This window comes from Micromys minutus (genome assembly GCF_963924665.1).
Source record: "Micromys minutus genome assembly, chromosome: 12".
In the NCBI taxonomy this organism is placed as follows: domain Eukaryota; kingdom Metazoa; phylum Chordata; class Mammalia; order Rodentia; family Muridae; genus Micromys; species Micromys minutus.
In genome coordinates, this window is record NC_137981.1 from 57,411,716 (window position 1) to 57,421,106 (window position 9,391).

Here is a 9,391-nt window from a genome sequence, read left to right on the forward strand (position 1 = left end):
TGGGCATCCTCTAACTCCCCTTTTTAATTCTTACACACATAAAGCTGTATCCACGAAATTGGCTCACCACAGGCTCTGCATCTCCCGGTCATAGGGAGCTGAAGCGTGATGTCCTTTCTCTCTAGAAAGAATTCTGTGTTTCGGCCACTGGCTGACTCACTGTTCCACTTTCAGTGTGTGCTTTCCATATGGTCCAGCAAACAGTCTGTTTGGCCGTAGAGTTACGCTAAATAAGGTGAAGAGCCATTGGTCAAAGAAGACCCTCCACTTTGACCTTCCTGCTTTTTATCTCACCCAATACTAATCTGGTGTCTTGGTCACTGTTCCATTGCTGTGATAAGACTCCATGACCAAGGAAACTTACAGAAGAAAGGGTTTATGTGGAGCTTACAGTTCCAGAGGCTGAGCTGAGCCCGTGGCCATCTTGGAGGGGAGCAATGGCTGCAAGCTGGCAGGCATGTCAACGGAGCAGAAGCTGAGAGCTCACATGCTGGGAAAACAACCACAGGGAGGAGAAGAGGGAGGGAGGGAGGGAGAGAAGGAGGGGGGCATGTGCACTAGCTAACTGGGAATAGTTTCTGCTTTGGAAACCTTAAAGACACCCAAGGAATACAGCTCCTCCCACAAGGCCACAGTTCCTAATCCTTCCCAAACAGTTCCAGAAACTGGGACCCAGTATTAAAGTATATGATTCTATGGGACCATTCTCAATCAAACCATCACACCCGGGAGCTGAGATCAGGGTTGAGGGTGGGAATAGATCTTCCTCACTGACTTCTGGCTTCTCATTATTCAACAGTGACTTTTCAGGGAGCATCCGCATAAATGTGAGCCTGCCTGGGATAAGGAAGCAGCTCTAGAAAGAAGGCACCCTTTAAATCAAGTCAGGGACACTCTAGGCTTAGTGACCATGACAATGGCATAAAGTCCTATGCACTGTTTGATTATTTTTTAAAAAATAGTAATAATAAAAACCTTTATTTATGTTACTTTTCATGTCTGAAGCTGAGAATTTTTAACTCTGAAGAAAAGTGACAGCAGCCGTACAGCAGCCCTCAGACTGTCAAGCCAACACACTTCCCAGGTGAACACACACCTGTCTTTTGTGTCCTCCTCTGCACTGTAATTCAGGTGCCAACATCAATGTCTGGGAGGTTTCCTTTCTTTGTGTTGACCAAAAAAAAAAAAAAAAAAAAAAAATCAACATCTGGAGAGCCATTTTGAGACAGTCTTCCCCGAGTGTGGCTTTATTTGAAGTTCCGTGTTTGAAAGCTCTTTGCTGTGGACAAATGTGTGGGTCGGGGTGGGAGATGGAGTGTGGAAAAGAAGCCCACTTAGCTTCACCAAGCAACAGTTTGTAGAAAGCCACTCAGATGCACCTGGGGGAAGGCACTGTGCAAACCTTGTGTTTAAGGTAAGACAAGGGAGCGGGATGGAGAAGATGCTCAGAGCCCAGCACACTTTCTTCTTCTCTGGAGTTTCTTCTCTGTGGGACACTGTATCAGTCCACTTTGCTTGGGGTTTTAAATGCTTTTGTCTTTAGGAAGATAGCCTGCTTGCAAAGTTCTTAGAGTTGAACTCATGTCTTATGGGACAACTTTTCTTTGGAGTTGATGGTAAATCCCAGGATCTGGGCTATGTCTCATGAATCTTGTAAAGGGTTTAAGACAAGTCAAAATTGAAAAGATAAAAGACAGTTTGTGAAAACCATCATGCTCTGACTGATTCTTTTCCTTCCTGAAGGATCCAGTAATTTAAGGGGACCAGCCGGTCAAAGATGCCTTAGTCTGGGCAGATGAAATCTGCAAAGTATGATGTCTTACTCAATAAAGCTCTTGTCTTGTAAACAGAAAGACCCAAGTTCAACTCCCTGCAACTTAAAAAAAGAGATGTATTTTATTTATATGAGTACACTGTAGCTGTCTTCAGACACACCAGAAGAGAGCATCAGATATCATTACATATGGTTGTGAACTACTATGTGGTTGCTGGGATTTGAACTCAGGACCGCTGGAAGAACGGTCAGTGCTCTTAACTGCTGAGCCATTTCTCTGCCCCCAACTTATTTATTTATTCATTTTTAAGTAAAACAAACATTCCAAAAGCCAAGTTTGGTGGCACACACTTGTAATCCCAGCTCCAGAAAGGCAGAGACTGGTGGATATTTAGGACTACTAGAGTCTGTCAGCCTGTCCTAATTGACAAACTCCAGACCTGCCAGAGACCCTGGCTCAGATAAAATACCAGGTAGATGTCACCCAAAGAAAGAACCCAAGATTGTCCTTTAACCTTCACACATACATGTGCGCACACCTGCACAAATGTGAACACACACACACACACACACACACACACACAAAGGAACAGTGAACAGGAAAGAAACAAAGGAAGTACACAATTTTAAAGGAGAATGAGACTCCTTGGTTCTGAGCCACTGGCTTTGTGACCTCTCATCCCCATGCAAACTTCCCATCACTGGGTTGCTATGAAACAACTGAGAACACAGCTACTGGGATTAGACCAGAGCAGCTTCTAACAGAAGGCTGTATTTCCCACATCACTGGTTGCCTGTGTTAACAATGCATCACAAATACGTTAAATTAAAAAACATTATCACAAATATAAAAGCATAAAACCCCACCGGGTCTATTACCTTAAAGTTTGGAAGTGGGACACCCATTTACGGGCTGGGAGGGCTTGTTCCTTCTGAAGCCCTCCTTAGCCTCCGAGGATGCTTGCATTCCTTGGCTAGTGACCCTTTCCTTGCATGACCCTAGCCTCTTGCTTCCTCGGCTCCAACTGCTTTCTGCCAGCCCTTTATAAGCACATTTACAATGATATCTGTCCCTTCCATTTGGATAACTCAGGATACTTGATCCATCTAAAAATCTTTCATTTAACCAAACAATCAGAATCTCTTTTGCTGGGCAAGGTAACGCTCCTTGGTTCTGGGGTTAGGAGAACATCTCTGGGAGGCTGTTCGTTTTTCAACCATACATACCCAGTACCACAAGATGTTACCAGAGACTTATCACAGGAAAGTTTGAGTTAGTTGCGGGAGGTTGGCTGGGGCAAGAGTTTTCAGACTCCATGGGTTTCCTTTCATTCTCCACGGTCAGCTTGCAGTCCATCCAGCCAGCGCTGTTCCATCCCACCAGCGGGTGTCCTCTTGGTCGTGCTCACACTGACCTGACCTGAGGATGCTCACTCAGGCAAATGCTCCCCACTTCATGGGGAGAACGTGGTCTGAGCTACTGCCCCCAGTGCCTGGGACCACACGAATCACAAATCGATGATGGCTTGATTGACAGTTTGTCTGACTGAACAAGGCAAAGAGCTCATGCTAAGGTCTGTGGGCAGCAAGAGACGTCACCTTGTAAAGGGTCTGGGGAAGAGAGAGGGAGTCAGGCTGAGGTTGTACCGCGCATGCTCCGTGCTGGAAGCTGTAGGTTGAGGCTGTATCGCGCATGCTCCGTGCTGGAGGCTGTAGGTTGAGGCTGTATTGCGCATGCTCCGTGCTGGAGGATGTGTGTCAGGTTCGAAGCTGCTCAGAGCTTAAATTCATTCACGACCTACGGATGCTGAGCAGAGCAACCAGAGATGCTGGACACTTACTGCACTGAGGTGGATGGATCCTGGAGCAGAGGAACAAGATGGATGTGTGAGAAGTGAATGGGCCTTGAGCAGTTAGCGCTGGGGGTGTGCTGAAGACACGGAAGGACTTATTTATCCCAAATGTGAACCTAGCATAATCATACTTTATTATTGTTGTTATTATTACAATTATTATCATTATGATCTCCTAGTAGTTTGGATTATGGCTTTGAGTCATTATGCCTAGCTCTGTTATTATTTTTTATTTTCAATTATATATATATATATATATATATATATATATATATATATGCACACACACACACACACACACACACACACACACCTGCATGCGCTTATGTGCACCATGCATTTGCAGGTGCCCAGGGAGGCAGAGGACACTGGGTCCCCCTGGAGCTGGAGATAGTTGTAAGCCACCCAATGTAGCTGATGCGTCTGAAACCTGGTTCATATGCTAGGACAGAGAGTGGAGCCCCTCTCTAGCGCCGCTCCCCCTTTTACAGACAGCCTCGTTATGTAGCTGATAGGTCTAGAAGTCAGTGTGCAGAATAGGTTGGCCTGGAAAGATGCTGCCTCTGCTTCTTAGGCGCTAAGATTAAACGTGTGTGCCAGCATGTCCGGCATCATCGGCATCACTGGAGACTCAGGCTGGCTGTGCTGTATGATACTGGAATGACAGAGCATGTCACATGCGCGGCTGTGACGTTCTAACATCGAGTGCCGAGGTGATCGCTGCCCGTCAGAGTGCGGGGCTCATAGGCGTTATTAGCTGGTTATAATGGTTAATTATCACCGAGGATACTCATTTTGCCACACACTTAAGACCGCAGTGCGAGACGATTCCTAAGAATGTTCTAAGCATTACCAGAGGAAGAATGAGCTAAGAAAACCACTTCCAGGAAGCCGCTGTGGTGACAGTGGCCTCTCCAAAGTCACAGGTCTGTCCCCTCCCCCACCCCACCCCCATGTCTGTGGATGGCTGATCTGGGTCCAGGTCTGAGCAGGACGCAGCGGGAGAGGTCAGTTTTGCAGCTAATATTTTCTCAGCCTTTCAAAGCATCTGCATTAAGTGCTCGCCAGTTGTTTGCCTTGCACAATGTGAAGTGTCTACAGCCAGGTGGCCTGATTTCCTCTTTATCAAATAAATCAGATTCAGTTAGATTCGAAGGAGGCTGAATGTGGTGTTAAATGAGCCCCTGCATGTCACGGTGCTTTTAGGTTTGTGAACATCACCCTTGCCTGTTTTCATATGTAACAATGCAGTTACAGGCTATGGCCTGGAGAAGATCCTAACCCTAATTTAAGGGTCAAGGCTGTTTCCCAGAGCACACCCCACACCCCTTTCTGGGATTGGTACAAATGCACGACTTTGGCCACACGATGGCGCTTCATGACCAGCGATTCCCGGTTGGCCGCACGCTGAAAATTTAAAAGATATGCTGAAGAGAGGATAAGGGAAGGATTGATCAGGGTAAAGTAGGTTCATGTCGCCGCAGGGAGGCGAGCTGGGCTCGTGGGTGGGTGTCCACACTGTAAAAACAGCCCATGTTTTCTCTGGTTTCCTGGATCCCAAGCAAAGGCACTGATGTGAAATGAGAGGAGTAAGAATTGAATGAAACCCAAGCCCTGGTTCACATGCAAATCAAAACTTCATCTTCTAGTGTGCTAGATGAAAAGGCCTCTGTCTGCCTGTCTGTCCATCTGTCTGTCTGTCTGTCCATCCATCTATCTATCCATCCATCTATCATCTATCTTTTCTTCCTTCTTTCTATCTTATTTGTTTATCTTTGAAAGAGTCAATACTAAAGTCTATTATCATTGACTTTTATTATTATTGATTATTTCTAGAAAAGGGGGAGCACCTGATCCACTGTGGTGTAGGAGCCCCAAGACAGCCTCTGATTTCTCTGCACCGCTGTTTGCATCTCTCCAGGGAATTAATGATAAGAGAACCAACTTTACAGGGTCATAGTGAGGAGGAAAGGAAATCACGTAGGACCTAAGGACATTGCTCACAGCCACTGGTGAAAACCCAGCAGCTCTGTGTCTTTTATCCCAAACCAGAGTTTGTACTGCGCATGCGCAGTGTGTGGTAAAAAACCATCGGCGATCCCCACAGCTGATGTTGCCAGTGTAGAGCACCACTGCCGGCCGCGGGCGGTTAGGGACATAGACTGTCTTCTGCGACTGGCTCCCCTGGCTTCTGCATGATAAATTAATGCCTACGGAAATAGGACTGGAAGAAACCCCGAGCCTTTGTTTCAGACTGTTTTCACCATCATCATTATGGATTATTAGTTTGTTTTTTTTTGAGACAGGGTCTTACTGACTTGCCCTCCCCATTCTCCTGCCTCAGCTGTCCTAGTGAGGAGACCACAAGCACCAGTCACAGTGCTGCTCTACTGACACTCTTGTTTCTTTTTCCTTTTTCTTTTTTGAGACAAGGGCTGGCTATGTTGCTCAGTCTTATAGAACACTCTCCCTTCTCAGCTTTCCAACTGGCAAGGGCCCATAGCCAATCTCATGGTGACTGGCTTGGAAGTCTGGCTTTTACCCCAGCCTTACCTTTAGCTCAGTTATCCCCAGTCAGGCCGCCCTTCAGTGAGATGTTAGCCACACCGGGGAGACAATCGAGTAGCACACAGTGCTACCCAGATGCCAACGCACAACAGTCAGCCAAGCCAGATAAGGGCGGGATTTTTCCCCACGCGAAGATCCTTGCCCCAGAGAGACCCCTCTCATTTGCTTCCTTAACCAACAGCGTTATTGAACTCTGGTTCAAGAGTGTGGTATCCTCTAAACAATAAAAGCTTGTTTTTCATGGATCCAGGAAGCTAAGACTGTCTTGCTTGGTCAGCTTTCATGTTATCAGAAGAGCGTCTGATGAGGTTGTGTTTACAAAGACCTGTCTCATTGAAAGGATGGTGGTGTCTGATCCTCGTGTGTTGGATATGTGCTAAAGGTTAACATGTCAGACAGAGCAGAAGGTGTGCCGAATGACCTCCTGCAAGTGGAGTTTGATAGCAAGCAAAACCATCTAGAGTAGAACAGTGGAAGGGGTTGGGGGGCGGAGAGCTGGCTGAATGGGGCGCCAAGGGAACTTGCTTGACAATGCAGACACTCTGTCTGTTTCAGGGTATGAGTCACACTAGCAACATACATTTGCCAGAATCTATTGGATTGTTTACTTCAGAGCAAGAAAGGCAACCACGAACCAACCAACAAACAAAACAACAAAATCTCCCCAAACCCCACAAAACCAAAAAACCCTGGTCTCCCAAAACTGTGATCTCAGAATATGCAGGGAAGCCCGTGATGTCACGGGAGGGGAGGGGGCCTTTTCTCAGAGTAACAAGTCCTTCCCAGCTGCTTTGCAACTGAAAAACATACGAAATGTCAGCTAAGCTTGCAGACAGCTTCGAAAGCCAGGGACAGCTCCTCACGCACACACTGCCTGTGTCTTTTCAAATGTTTACAGAGTATTAACAAAGAGTAGTCCTTTGGGTAGCAGTTGTAATTAGGGAAACTGGCAGAGAAAATTAACACATACCATAAAAGAGGGATAATTAGCCCTCTGCCTCATACAATATTATTATCAAATGGCATTCACCCTGGAATCTGATTGGTTTACACACACTGGCCTCATAGGGATGCTCCACCCCTCCACATCACTCTGGGTATGAAGCTGCCACGTTCCATGGATGATGGGCCATATGGTACTTAACATCAGAATGAAAATGAGCCTGCGCTTCTTGTGTGAGATGTGAACATTTATTAGAAAATCAGAAAGCCTAATTTTCACCAAGTTCCTCAGACCTACCATCTGCTTCATGAAAAAGAAAGAGGGAGTTTTTTTTTTTTTTTTTCTTAAACCATTTGCTTATTGTGAAGTTGTGAGCGTGAGCATTTGTGTATGTGTTTGCAGAAGCAGGTGGAGGTTGAGGGCTGCAAGGGGGAATCAGAGCAAATACATTTGGCAGGGCCGGAAGAGCTGTCAGCTGTATGGGGGGGAGGGTTTGGGGAGCATAGTTATGGAAATCATTTATCCTGGAGACGTTTTCTCAGGACCACATGTCCTCTCCACACAGAATCAGCACAGAGCCTTCTAGCGTTTGCAAATATGCAAAATTACTCTTTCAGTCCTGGTGTCTCTGAGGGTCTGGTCTCTCCATAATCGATGGAGTCAGCGAAGACAGGAACGATGCACTGGAGAAAGTCAAGGACAGAGATGCCAGGTAATCTTTCTCAGGCGAGCTGCAGCTGGCTGGGAGAGGGTTCTGAGAGGAGAACTCGAGGGGCACCTTGTGCCAAGCGGGAGCTACTGAGACACACGGTCAGGTACCTACAGGAGAAGTCTGTCTGGGCACTGATCTCAGTAAACCGCCTCCTGCATGGTCAAGTTCTCCAGATGCTGTCTTTACTGTGACTCATATTTTAGTAGCTGCTGTTCCCTTCATCCTGAGTACTCAGGAAGTCTAGCAACCCTCTTTCAGTTTGTTACATTCATGGTCGTCTTGACTGGAACAGCCTCAGGCGATACTTGTGGGATCTGGTTAATGACTGGTTTTCTCATCTGTGACCCCCAAGAAATACTCAGGATGTAGACATCAGGCAACAGTTTGTCTGGGCCTTCAGCATAGCAACAATTCAGTGCAATAAATAAATAAAGTTTATATAAATAAAGCGAATAGTTTTCAGGCCCCAGCGGACTCCACATGGCAGGACAGGGTTGAGGGCTGGTTGAGGCAGGCATTTCTTGGATGGCATCCAAACTGGTTTAATTAGAAGCCTCCCAGTAGACAGCATCCTGTAAGAGGCAGCCTTCCTGAGGGGTGTACTTGAAGCCAAGTTCAGGCTTCTGGGAATGTGCATGCTCATGACCTAACTTTCAGACACAACTCTGCTGGGCTCAGTCCCTAGTGTCCTCAGGTCTCATGCTTTGTGGGAAAAAATGGCTCTGTCAAACAGCAGGTAGGAATTTCTACATCTCAGAAAGAACCCAGAATGCCTTTGATCCCAGCACTCTGGAGGCAGAGGCAGGTGGATCTCCATGAGTTCAAGGCCAGTCTGGTCTACACAGCAAGTTCCAGGATAGCCATAGCTATTTAAAGACCCTTCAGAAGGAAGGAAGGAGGGAAAGAAGGAAGGCAGGAAGGAAGGAAGGAAGGAAGGGAGAGAGAGAGGGAGAGAGGGAGGAAAGAGGGGAGGGAATGAATGAATGAGGGAGGGAGGGAGGAAGAAAATAAAAAAGGAAGAAAGGAAGAAAGAAGGAAAGACAGACAGACAGACAGACAGACAGATAGACACTAGAGAGCAGACTGTCTGCAGACGACAGAGCATGCACAGCAGAAACAGTAGGAAGGGTCACCTGTCTTGAGGGTCCGGCAGGACTGGGGCACTCTTCCATCAAGACCTTCCACTTGTCACATACAGATGGTAGTGTGGCCAGACCCCTGGAGCTCCGCTGCTCTCTGCTCCCTGGGGTATAGCTTCTGTGGGGACAGCATGACACAGGTTATTGTGTTGACATCACAAGGGCATAGTTTGGGCTTCACACTCAACTCCAAGGAGAGCTGAGCATTGGAGATACTCACCCCTTGGGTACTGGATGGCAAACTGCTTGCTCCCCACAGGAACAGCCCAGCTTTGACTCCCTGGGCAGGGTTCAGCAGGAGGCCTAGGTTAGCTCCAAGCTCCACTGCAGAGTACCTCAGTTGCTGCAAGCCGATTTCAGAGACTTGGCAAGACGCTGGATGTGCAGCTCCAGTCTGGGGAC